Consider the following 12,332-nt stretch of genomic DNA (forward strand, 5'->3'; position numbering starts at 1 on the left):
GCTGAGATGAGGACAGAAGTGACAGGACCTCTGTGTGCCCTGTGGGGAGCTCCCATGGAGAGGAGATGGGTCCAGTCTCTTCAGGTGACAAGCGCAATAGCATGGGTTTTGTGTCTCTCCCTCCCTCATTACTCGCCCTTTTCAAGTACTGTGTTACGTATTTATGGGTCAGGCTTCTAATTTAGTCTTCCTCACCCTGCATCTGTTCCTCTGTATCACCTTGCTGCCCTCTGCTTCCAGCCTCTTTCTTCCCAAGGCATTTCATTCAAACTGTCCCATTCCCTCTGTGCTTAATAAACTGCAGTTTCAGCAGGACCCAGCTGAACCATGTAAACATATTTATCTGTCCTGAACAAGTAGTGCTGCAGCTTTCTCATTTCCTTCCCAAAAGCCATGGGGAAGTCTGCTCCCCTGGCCAGGAGAACAGTCCTCATGGAATAAAAATGAGGGAAATGTGACACTGCAACTGCTCTTTCCACATTGAGGCTGAGCCTGGTGTATCTAGTCAGGGACACTTGTAGCATGCCAGTAAGGTAGGTGTGGGCGTCTTAACCTTCTGCCTTTCATGTTCCTCTGCTTCATTTCAAAGAACCATGTTCTTCGTTGCATGCTTGTGGATCTATGTTGCATCATTGTCTTTTTTCAGGGTTTGCCAGCCATGGGATTTGGAAGTGTTTGGGTACCACCTTCTCCTTGCATATTTGCTGGGGCTTAGCTGAGCGGTTCTTACTGTATAGTAGTGGGGAGTAGAGCAAATTGCTCCTTGATGACATTTATATCCTCATTTGGAAGTTGGGCTTTGCAGCATCATGGGGCTGTAAGAAACGGCTGGGGAAAGCCACGTTGAAAATGCTTTTGAGATGGTGTCTCTGCTGTTTCTTCTGAAAGCCTGTGTTCATCAGCATGGGAGTAACAAATTGTCCTGACACTTACAGCAACACAGCTGTAACCCCCGTGCCTGTCGGAGTGTCTGTGTGCGCCTGTACGGGAGTTTGGCATTGCTGTTTGAGACGTGGGTGCTGGGGTGTGTCCACGTCCAGACTTTCAGACAAATCCCTTTTGGTTTGCAAAGCGTTGAAAATGGGATCATGAAGCAGTGTCTGAAGGGAAGTGCTGAGGGTGGCCATTCCCTTTTTTCCCAATAGGAACGTTATTCAAAAGCTGGAAGAAAGCTGTAGATTTGAGTTTGTCTTGAGCAGAAAAAGCTTATTTTGCCAGCCCAGCGTGCTGATGAGGCTTGGTTGTTGTCTCTGCATCTTTTGAGGGAGTGCTGCTAATTTAGCTGTAGCAATGCCCTGACACTTGATGAATTAGTCAAGAGCTGGCTTCCACCCAGCTCCCAGTATTTTCCAGTTTGCTTAGCCTGCTGGTTGATGAGGTCAGTCGGCTAGTAGGTTGGCTTATTGCTTCCTAGGCTGTGTGCTGGTTGTATGTAGGTGTGGGGATGGACTTGTGAGAGTTGGAAGCTCGTAGTGAAGTGCCCTGGACTTGTGACAGACTTGTGGGTCCTTCATCTGGGTGGTGCTGAGAGGGTGTGTGGCATGTCAGGGCTGTCTCTGGAGCTGCTGGAACATGGCACAGGTTTAGGAGGGTCGTGGCTCTGCATGCAGGTAAAGCAACCAGCCCCTGAACAACAGGGTCGTGTGTTGTGCTTTCTGGGTATATGGCTTGCTCTAAGGTCTGCAGACCTGTGCAATCTGTGGAAAAGCACTGTGAGCCCTTTCTTGTAAAAGCAAAATGGACCTCTCTAGCTGCATTAGAACAGCTGAGACTATTAAACAGAATCAGAGATGACGGTTTCCCTGGTGTGCCTGCCCCTTAGCCAGGTGGAGGGGGAACCCCAGACCCAGCATCTTGGCTATTCCCAGCCTCTGTTCAGAGAAGCACCAGCTGATGTCTTGGGAGAAGGACGGCAGCTCTCAGAGGATCTCTCACTAGTACTGCAGTCGCATCAGAGCTGGCTGGCTTTCTAGGTTTTTCTGCCCATCCAGTGTAATCTCTGCTTTCTACTTCAGGAGCTTTGCTTGCTTGATGGTGGTGTTTAGACTCCAGAGATGGGCTGGCATGGTGTCTGGGGCTCACCCCAAGGGCATGTCCTTGCAGTTAGGGGTGCTCATCAATAAAGTAGGCAGTGCTGTAATGCATGGGTTGCCGGCAGGGCTCTGCCTACCCATGGAGACAGAAAAGAAAGGAGGTAATTGCAGAAGTAACTTGAGCTGGATTGCTAATCCTTGCAGAGCAGTGCAGAGATGTTCCCACTCGTCTCAGACCAGTCCTGGGAAGAGAATTATGGTGAGTGATCCTGGGCAGAGGTCAGTGGGCTGTTTGGTGTCAGGCAGCCCTGCCAAAACCTTGCAGAGCACAGGGCTGGCTCAGCCTTGCCAGAGGAGGAGCCCTCAATTTGGATCACTGCTTCTTCTTAGAAGTGGTGGAATGTCTGCTCTGTGCACCACTGCTCCCGCCCGGCTTTTTAGCATGAACAGCCCTCATCCCAAGCTGTCTTTGCAGATCACCCCAGGATGTGGTGGATATAGCAGAGAATTGTGGCCCTTTAGGTGACCCCTTGTGTGGTTTTTAAGGTGGGCACAGCTCTGCTGTGAGGGACTGAACAAATCTCTGAATCTCCTCTTGGGGCAGGATGGTTCTCCTCCATCTCCGAGTTGGAGCTTTGTTTCGCACTGAAATGTGCCAGTTGTAGGCTGTTTTTTAAAGTGCCTGTGGAAAGCATATGCAGTTTACACTGGAGTCTGGAGGAGATGTATCTGTGTCTTTAGACTTGAGTGGATTTTCTTTGCAAGTCTAATGAGCCCTTCATGTTCCTCAGAAATCAATCCACTGATTTTTTCCCTTTCCCTTCCAAGCAGTTTGATTAGTAAAGGCAGTCATTACATGTGGTGTGGCTCCTGTTTTCAGTGTCTTTCCTTTAAATATCCAAGGAAAAGGAGCACCAGGGGATACCTTCTGTTAAGCTAAAAGGATTATCGCTGCAGTTGGGCTAATTATTTCCATCTTTGCAGCCTCCCTGCTGTACCTGCCCTGACCTCTCTTCCTAGAGCAGATCTGGTATCACTGTCTGTCCATCTTTGCCTCTGTGCCCTCCCTCAGTACTCTTCTTGAATTGCTTCAGAGTGGTTGGTGGGATGGCACTGTTAGTGCCCTGGGAAGGCAGATGGATTTGTCCCTGAGCTGTCCTGTTCGGCTGGTCAGTGTGTGTGCCACTCTTAAGTGAGCTGTGGCTTGGCTGTCTGTGATGATGGTCTAAAGCACATGGGAAGGATGAAGGCTGATGGGGGTTATTGCAGGATGAGGTGCAGTCTTAAAGGACAGATTATACAAGTCCGTAGGAAGAAGGACTGTATTAAACTCTGCTATTCATGGAGAAACTTCAGCTCTTAGAACAGGGGTGATGAAACCACTTGTATTCATGGTTTTGAATAGCGTGTGTGTGACTTTGAATGCCGTGTGCTACAGAGTTGCAGGGCTTTCTGCTACTTGTCAGCATTTCACTTTATGGCTCCCCTCAGCTCCTGTCCCAGGCTGTCTGCCTGCGAGTGCCTGATTTAATTTCAGATGGATTTCATCAGTGTGTTGAGTCACTTGCTGCAGAATTAAATTCCTTTAGGTGTTTGTAAATGGCTCAAAAAATCTAAAGAAGCCTCTCCCATGATCCTTGAACATGTCCAGCGCAGCAACGTGTATGTTTGTGCTGGCCTGGAGATTTGTTTTTGAGATAAATCAACTGTCTGCCATACATTGGAAAGAAGTGTTTGCTGGGATGCCCTTTTGAAGTTGAAATTGGAGAAGTAGGGGGGTGTTCAGAGCGGTGAAATTCTTCTCTGCCTAAGAAACATTTAATCTTTTATTTGATGAAAGCTTGACTTGGATCCTGGGTGCATTGGCTTGGTCTTACCATGAAGGTGTGCATGTCTTGCTCACAAGCAGCTCTGCTCCTTCCTTCTCTCAAGTGTCACTTCATGTGAGCTTCATGGTGCAGGGAACACATCTGGCCAGCTGTGTGCATTCTCAGTTGAGTTGAGGGCAGAGCAGGTCTGTCACAGTCAAGATGAGAGGCAAAGTGATGGGCAAGCAATGTTTTTCTTGGCTGGCTGCTGTGGCTTCATATATCCAGGTAGCAGGGTGAGCCTTTGGCAGAGGGTGAAGGGCATTATTCCCCAGTGGTGAGTGCAGGGACCACGTGAGCTCTCATTAGGCTGAGATGCAGCAAGATGTGAGTGGAAGGGGGCCAAAGAGATGGATTAAAGCTAACTGAGGGCTGAGGGGATACGTGCATACTGTCCTCTCCCTGGGTCCCTGTCCTGGGAAGGGGCTGTTGGACCTTGATGACCGGAGGTATGGTAGCGGGAGGGTTTGGGAGTGGTGATCAGCAGCATGTCAACACGACGGTGTCAGAACTGCGTGTCCAGGCTGAAAACTTGCTTGCACTGGGCTTATAGGTGACGAAACATTCCTGTCCTGGTTTGCAGGGCTCAAGGTGGGTGTTTTCATTGTATGGTTAGTTTAAGGACATAGCGATGACAGAAGGGGTGTGCCGGAAGAGATGGTCCCAAGAGAAGGGATAATCCAGCAGGATGAGCTTCCTGGAGGCTGGTTTGTAGCTCTAGCCTTTTGCGAACTCTCAGGGTTATCTGTCAGTGCAGGCTGGCAAAGAGGAGCCTCTGTATAAAAATGCAACTTTTATCTGAAAGCGTGCTTCACTTTGGTATGGTCAGAAGTAAAGGAAACCTGAGAGATGTAAATGTGGCTCGTGTTCCTTTCCTAATGCTGAGCCACCTTGTACAAAGTGCTGACTAGCTCCATGCAGGTGCCGAGTGTTTTATTACCCTCCCACTGCAGATCCTGGATGTGATGGGCTAAGTGTTGCTGGGACTGAATTACCTTTGTGGTTTAAGGTGAGACCTGTGATGAAGCTGGCTTGTGTGGTTGTGTTACAGCAGTGGAGCTTCACGTGCTCTCTGCCAGTAGCTGTAGCTTGTGGTGTCAGATGGGTGTTAGTGAGCCCAAGGCTGGGATTTAATCTGAAGTCAGAATGGCCTTTTGTGGTTCATTTTCAGCTCCCACTTAGTTTGAATTCAAGGGCAGACTTTACCCTAAGCAAATTCTACCCTCTGAAGTTACTTCTTTATATGTGGTTTTACCTACTGCCTCATCAGAATGACAAATGATGCTGCCCTGGAGCTAGCTGGAGGGGTTTGTAGAAGTAGCTTTTAACAATGGACATCTCCAAATTGGACAGAAAACCACACGCTTTTCCCTTGGCATCTTCTGGTGTAATAATGGAGAGCCTGGCAGGCGTATGCAAGCAGAAGTAATAAATGTTGCTGTTGGGTACAAAAAGGAAAGCAGGTAAAAAGTCCAGCTAAAGATCTGCTGCTCAAGCTGTGGTGTTGCTTGTAGTCACTGCCCATCAGTATGCAAGCGAACAGATTCAGAACGGATGGGACTAAAATGAGGGTATTGGACCTGTCCTGTGACAAAGGGATTGACTCTGGGGCTTGCGAAGAGGAGACTTGCAGGGGTTGTGGTGGTGGATGGGTGATCTGAAAAGGGCAACTGTGAGCTGGAGAAAGGAGTCGACCATGATGCTCCCAGGTTTTGTTCTCATGCTGAGCAGTGTGTGCATCTTGGGCACCTGCCAAATCCAAGCACCATGTGCACATGTGGGCATGCTGTCCTGTCTCCTTTCCTTTCTCATCAATCTTTCCTGTTCCTGTCCTCTTTCCCTTCCATTTTAAATCTTGCCTGGCGGACCCAGATCCATGTTCTTCTGCAGTGCCCCTAGGAGCCTCTTCGCTGAGGCAGCCGGTGCTTGCCTGGCCCTTGCCTTGGGCAAGAGCTCGGCAACTGGACTTGCTGGGAGCAAGATGGGGCCTAGCTCCCTGCAGGATGTACTGGGCTTCCAGCATTGGGAATCTCTCATCTGCAGCACTGCTGAGCTGTCATCACTGCATCCTTATCTTATGTTTTTGTAGCCTACTTTGCATGAGTTTTGCCTTTCCCCTGTTTTAGTGTCAGCTGAATTACCTTGCCAGCTCCTCCCTTCCCCCAGGTTCCTCCAGGCGAGAGGGGAAGAGAGTAATGAATACTGTTTAATGTGAAGGCACTTATTAATGTTTAATCTCTCAAATATGTCACTGCTTTTATTGTGTCTAATAATAGGGTTTATTGTCATGGCTGTCTGAGGTCCGTGCTCAGCTCCAAAGCATGTTTCATTTGTTATTGTTGCTCATGTACTCCCCTTATGGAGGGGTTTTTGACTCCATGGGTTTGTTTGCTCTATCAACATCCAAGAGCCTCTTGGCGCTTAAGTATCTCTATAAAGATATAAAGAAAATGGAAGAACCTGTATGGTGGTTGTAGCAGTGTTTGTGTGCAGGTGAAAAGCACCTTACAAATGCTCATTGCAAAATAGCTTGAAATGGCCTGGGTGAAATAGTAGAAGGTCCTCATTAGCAAGAGGGAGCTGAGCATACCTGGGTGATGTTGAAGGGAGGTTGGCATGTGTAGAATGAGTTTTAGAACTAAGGATTGCAAGGCATTGAAGTCCTGTAGCCTGCAGAGAGAGAAATGCCTTGAACGCTTCCCATCTGTGAAAATGGGCAGTTCTGTAAGACTGGTAAAGCTGTGGGGCTGCAGTGGGGTTTGCTTTGCTGCTGCCTGATGTCAGTGTGAGAACAGAAGGCAGCGTCTCCCACCAGCAGTAAACTCCTCTCTGCCTCCCTCGATAAGGAATGACAAAGCGCGGTGGCTCTAGGTGTGGTCAGAGCCTCTTCAAATAGTCTGTCTCTATTCACGCACTGCAATAAAAAGAAGCACTACTGAAATACCAGCAACCCTGTTTATTCCAGCCTTTGTATTAGTGATTTAGAGAGCGCCTATGACCTTACTGAACATGAATGGATCCCTCGTAACCTGAGACCAGGAGCAATATTATTTTAAGCAAGAAGTAAGGCTCTGAAGCAGGCTGTCCTTCTATACATATCATATGTGTGACAGCAGAGCTGCATTTAGAGCTGAAAGGGGATAAAATCCCTCAGGAGACTGATTGCACCTAATTTATTTTTAACAAATGTACTGGGGAAGATTGAGCCTGAATTCCTAGACTTGGGGCAGTCTTAAATTTGGACAATTTCCACTCTTCATCCCTGTGGAAAGGAAGATGGGCACCAACTGGGCTTCCAGCTAATTCCTGGGGAGGATGAAATGCACATGGATTCTGATTTTTTTTAAACTTGCTCCTTCTTTAGCCTTTGGTTTGGGAGGGGAAATAATGCTTTTACAACTCTTTGGCTGAATTTATGGTCTGGGTTCCCATGTGGATTGTCACTATACACGCTGCCTGCATCTGCTTTTGTTGCAAATCTGCTCATCGGCTCGATAAAACTAGAAGCAAGGCAAGACAGATTGCTACCTGATTGTCATCCCGAGTGGCCCAAACTGGGCGAAGACCAGCTGGAGAGAGACATCAGAGTGCTCAATAGGGATGTGTTTTGTGTAAAAGGTTTTTATTTGCTGTTCATCCTTACTTGGAAATCCTTATTTGTCTCATGCCTCAGCATGGGTCAAACTGTGCTCCTTTGTTATGAAAAATAAAGGTACAAATGCAGCTTCTGTTGGGTTTTTGTTTTAGAAGCAAGAGCTCTGGCTCTCAAATTCTGTTAACTTGTGCTGGGTATCAGGAGACACTACCATCTCCCACTGCACCTCTCACTTGCTGTTTGTGGCATGGTGTATGGAACTCGGAGCTAGAACAGGCACCGGTACCCTTGGCAGAACTGCGGCAGCCCATGAGCAGTTTGATCAGCCATTCCCGGTGCTCAGTGAGGTGTGAACCTGTTGGGGTGCCCACCCATTTCCCCATTGCTCACCGACTTGGTTGGCATGTCCCAGTCCCTGCCCTCTCTGTCAGGAGTTGAACCATGCACTTGTCCCTAGACTGTGCTCTCCTGCTGATGTGCTTTTTTTTTTTCTTGAGCTCCTCCAGATTAGGATTTTTTTTCTGCATTTATCTTCTTACTGATCCTTCTGATGCAGATTTAATAAAAAAATGCTGCTTTTAGTTTTTAATAAATACTGTTGTGAACATTTTGAGGGAACAGCGTTTTTTTCTGCTGTTATGCAATAACATGAGAAGGGAGATGTAAGCGTAGCAGAAACGTTTGATGAATGTCCTATTGTTTGTGTCTTTGGCCTTAAAAAAAAAAAAAAAGGCATTCAGGGAACACACTCTGACTTTTGACCTCATCTGAAGTGTCTCTTAGTCATGAAAAGCAAAAATAATGCAGAAAAGCTAGGGAGAAGGTAAAATGGCCTTCTCTGAGCCCTGTCTTGGTGCACAGTGACTGCTGCGGTGAGGACAAGTCGTGCTAAAGCCCTGAAAGCTTGTGAGATCTGGCATGTTTGTTTCTTTCTAGGGTAAGAAACCAGTGTGTCAAGAATGCATGACTCTCTCCTTCCCCTGTATTTATAGAGAGACCGTCCTGATAAGGCATCTTGCTGTGTTCCAGTGCTGTCAGTCATCTTGGGGGTGCTGGAACTGGACGCTATGGGGCCAAAGAGTATTTGGAACCCAGTTTGCGTATCAAGTGGCTAAAAGTAATGCGTAGAGACCTGTATTCCTTCTGCAGTGGTAAGCTGTGGTTTTTCAGGCAAGCTGGTAATGCCTGTTCCTGCACATGTGTGTCTGAGATGCTTACCTGGGCTTCTTGCCACTACTGAAGACAGCGAGCATCGCTGCTTAACCCAACTGCTTGGACACCCTGCCCATTCCCTCCCTGTTCCTTGTGGCAGTAGCAGAAGCCTCTATGCTGTAGACCACTTCTGCATTAGCAATCTTTGCAGCCAGAAGCTCTGCAGGCTTGGAACCCGTAGAAGTAAAATAGTGCTCCCTAAGAAAACTCCCCTGGCTTGGCTTCTTCCCTAGGACAGGCTTTCTGTCACTGCAAGAGCGATGCCAGCCCGGTGGTGTGGCAGTAGCTGGAGCAGATGGTGCTGTTGTCATCGTTTTAATTTCTATCCGTGTGTTGAAACAGCTCAAAATAACTTAAGAAATGAAGGCCCAATCTGAGAAAATACCTTGAATGTTTTCCTTGCCCTGAGAAAATCTCCTGCAACATTGTCCACAGCTGAACTTTCCTGGTTCTGTCCCATCCACTCTGACTAGGATCACTTGCATTTGTAGGCTAGAGCTGGGGCATGATGAATCTTTTATATTTAATATCTTCATTACTGTGGCAGCATTGAATATTCCCAGAACTTCTGTCAGGGTGCAGCAAATGTTGTCAGCACTGTGAAATCAAAGAAAGAGGAGCAGCTGAGATCAAAGTAAGCAATAAACACATACCTTGTGTCTTGACAGCATCTTTTTCAAGCCGGAGGCAAAACCTGGAGGGGCTCAAGGTGCAGCTGGATGGTGGTTAGTGCTGGCACAGTGCTGGCCTCTTGTGCTTTCCCCTTCTGCTACGTTGGTGCTTCAAAGCTGGGGTGAGATGACCCATAGCACTACTGTCACACACAACTTCTGCTTGTGAGAGGTTCAGTTTCTGCTGGGTTAGTGCCTTGAACCACCTCCCAGTGGGGTGTTGGAGCAGTGCTGGTGGTGTAAGGAATAAGGGTGGGACCAAGCAGTGTGGTCTGAGCCTGGCTTGTTGAATTGCAGCCTTGCTCTGCCCAGTTTTGAGGTAGGGGCCTCACTCTTTGGATCTCTCAAAAATCAAAACATTGCTGCTCTGAGGCCAAGGTATCTGTGCTTTTCACCACATATTTTCGGCCCTTCCTGTGGTGCTGCACAGCATGCATGCACGTTACCAGCTTGGTTGACGTGGAAGGCGATAGCAAGTACCCAGATCTTCAAGTCCATTTACAGGTGTAAGTGAAGTTTCCTTCTCATTAAATTATCTTAATTTATGAGGCTTCTGGTTGCACATTGATCTCTTCTCAGTGTCAACATCCTTTGAGCCTAGCACCAAACACAGCAGCATCGCCTGCCTTTGCGCACAGAGAGGTAGGGGAAGGAAGCTGGTGTGCAGCCCGCTCGCTGCTTGCGCTGAGGCCAGCTGGCTGGAGCAGCTTCTGGAAAGTGCAGGATGTGGCCCTTCCCAGCGCAGGAAGGCTTAATCCTGCTTGTGTGTCCCTGAGGGCCCTGGCTCTGTGCACTGCAGCGATGGTGGACAGGGGCTGCTTCCTCCTGCAGCAAAGAAAGAAAAGATTCATGGGACTGGCGGGAAGGCAGGTGAGTACTGCAGGGGGTTTCTCTCCTTGCAGTGGACTCCACAATTTTTGCACTTAAATGCAGAACATTTAACTTAAACTCTTCAGTGCAGAGTGTGCTGATGGTGTGTGCACTCTGCAGATGGCTCAGGGCTTGTATTTGATCCCATGTTCACACCAGGTTTCAGACATTTCTCTAGCCCATGGCTCCGGTGCACCAAATGGATGCTGTTGTACGTGTGCCACTACAAAACTCTGCGGAGAAAGGAAATTAGCAGAGCTTTGGTTCTCGCACTGGCAGTCATCTCTGCTGGGTCCTACAGCACTCGGCTGTGCTGCAAAGCAGTAGGTTGTAAAATGGAGACGGTGCTGGAAAGCTTGCGTGGAGATGAACAGTGGAGCTGCTTTCGAGGAGTCACTGTTCACTAACCTGCTAGAAACGCCTTTATCTGGCACTTCGGTCGATCATGTCCCACACCTGCTAGGTGGAGTGAGCACCCGTCTGCGAGCTCCGCTCCATGCTGTCTTGTCACCCAGCATGGTTATTTTCACCCTCCTGTTTGTTTGACAGTGTTGGTGCCTGACTGGCTAATAAAAAGCGAATTTTGGGGTATTTTTCAGCTCTTTGATTGACTGAATTGCATTTCAGGAGCTCTGTCTGGGAACCCAAGAAGGGTGTGACAGTGCTCAGTGCCCTCCCAAATTGGCTGTGTTCAGGAAAATGGGAGTGATCCTGTATCTGTCAGCCTTCCCCTGCCCTGGGATGTGTTGTGGTACCCACTGGAGCATGAAATAAGTCCTGTCAGTTTGTTTCTGACCTCATATTAATGAAGAAAATTGTGATAACCATGAGAAACTGCTGGCCACACTAATAGTCTTGCCTGTGGTAGATTGTAAGCGTCCACAGACCAGATGAGCCCTGCCAGACTCCTTTTACCACCAACTGCTGTGTGAAAGGGACCTTTCTCAACTGCTTATCATGGGAGCATCCTTTGTAATTGTTCCATGTGAGCGACAGAGAGGAGTGCGGCAGCCGTCGGTTAGTGGGGATGGATGCCTGTTTTTCTTTCTTTAGGCAATGCAATCTCTCAGGAAAGCAATTTCTTCCTCCTCACGGTGTAATTTGCCAGCCAAGGTAAAGGAGACTTTTGATGGGGCAGAACGCTGTTGTGCTGTTGACTGTCCTAATTCATTCAGACTGCAGTGGCATTTTCGGGAACTTTTCTTTCCTCTTTTCCCTCTCCCTGTCCTGGCACACATTAACATTGCTTTTCTGCTATTGCTGGAAAGTAACATGCTAAGAACATGTTGACTTGTGTTTCCTTCCCTGCTGGATTCTTTTTGGTGGCAGCGGGCAGGCTGGGGGAGCAGCTCCTCCCAGCAACTGGTGACACTGTCTGCGGACTTTGCCATACTGCCATGCATAGCAGTTCAGCCACATCTCAGCATGCAGCGTGGCCTTTGAAAGGCAGTGCAGGGGAAATATTAGGCTTCCTCCATTTTCTATTAAGTGAATAATGACGGGTACAAGCCTGAATGCTGGTGAGCACGCCTTAAAACCTGCAGCAGCAGGAAGATGCTGTGATTTCCAGCGGGTTGGGCTGAGCCTGGGATGGGAAGAGTCAAAGAGAATTAGCTGGTAAATAAGATCTCCTGCCTTCTCTTTTATCTGCTCTACATGTTCAACTGCTTAAAGGCTTCCCAGGCAAGCAGGATTTTGGGGGAGGAAGAATTTATCTACCCATAGACCATCTCATGGCTCTGTGAAATGCATGACTGCAAGATTCTCTAGCAGGGGGCTGAGAAGAAATCCGAAGGTAGCCTCGTAAATCCCTGCTAAAGAGGCTTCTCTTCCTTCTATTCATGAAGAGCCTGCTGAACAGACAGGGCAAGCTTTAAAACTACCGTTGCTTCCTTTTTTGCTGCCATCTAAGCCCCTCTAATCAGAGCTTTAATCTAGCTAAAGTTAGTGGACTTAGAGACAGCCTGATCTTTGCATCATAGTACGGAATGAGAAGGGTGATCCGGAGTGCTGACACCTCCCCAGGCAGCGGTCGCCCTTCAATGCCCTCCTGTAAGTGCACAGAGAAAGCTGGGGTGGGGGG

General features: G+C 48.2%; 1 protein-coding gene across 11 annotated transcripts in view; it reads left to right on the top strand.

Annotated features, from left to right (window-relative positions):
* The window catches only part of LOC140662291 (microtubule-associated protein tau-like), a 57,548-nt gene that overhangs the window by 7,727 nt on the left and 37,489 nt on the right, over positions 1-12,332 (top strand). Inside the window, exon 1 of one of the 11 annotated variants that reach the window (XM_072885582.1) lies at positions 472-533. The exons of 9 other annotated variants lie outside the window; for them this stretch is intronic. The gene's annotated coding sequence lies outside the window, so the exon portion shown is untranslated. Of the gene's footprint in view, positions 1-471; positions 534-8,625; positions 8,648-12,332 lie in introns of those variants that run through there. One more of the 11 variants, XM_072885586.1, reaches the window with a different exon arrangement.

The sequence above is a fragment of the Ciconia boyciana genome, chromosome 22 (assembly GCF_034638445.1).
Source record: "Ciconia boyciana chromosome 22, ASM3463844v1, whole genome shotgun sequence".
NCBI lineage: Eukaryota > Metazoa > Chordata > Aves > Ciconiiformes > Ciconiidae > Ciconia > Ciconia boyciana.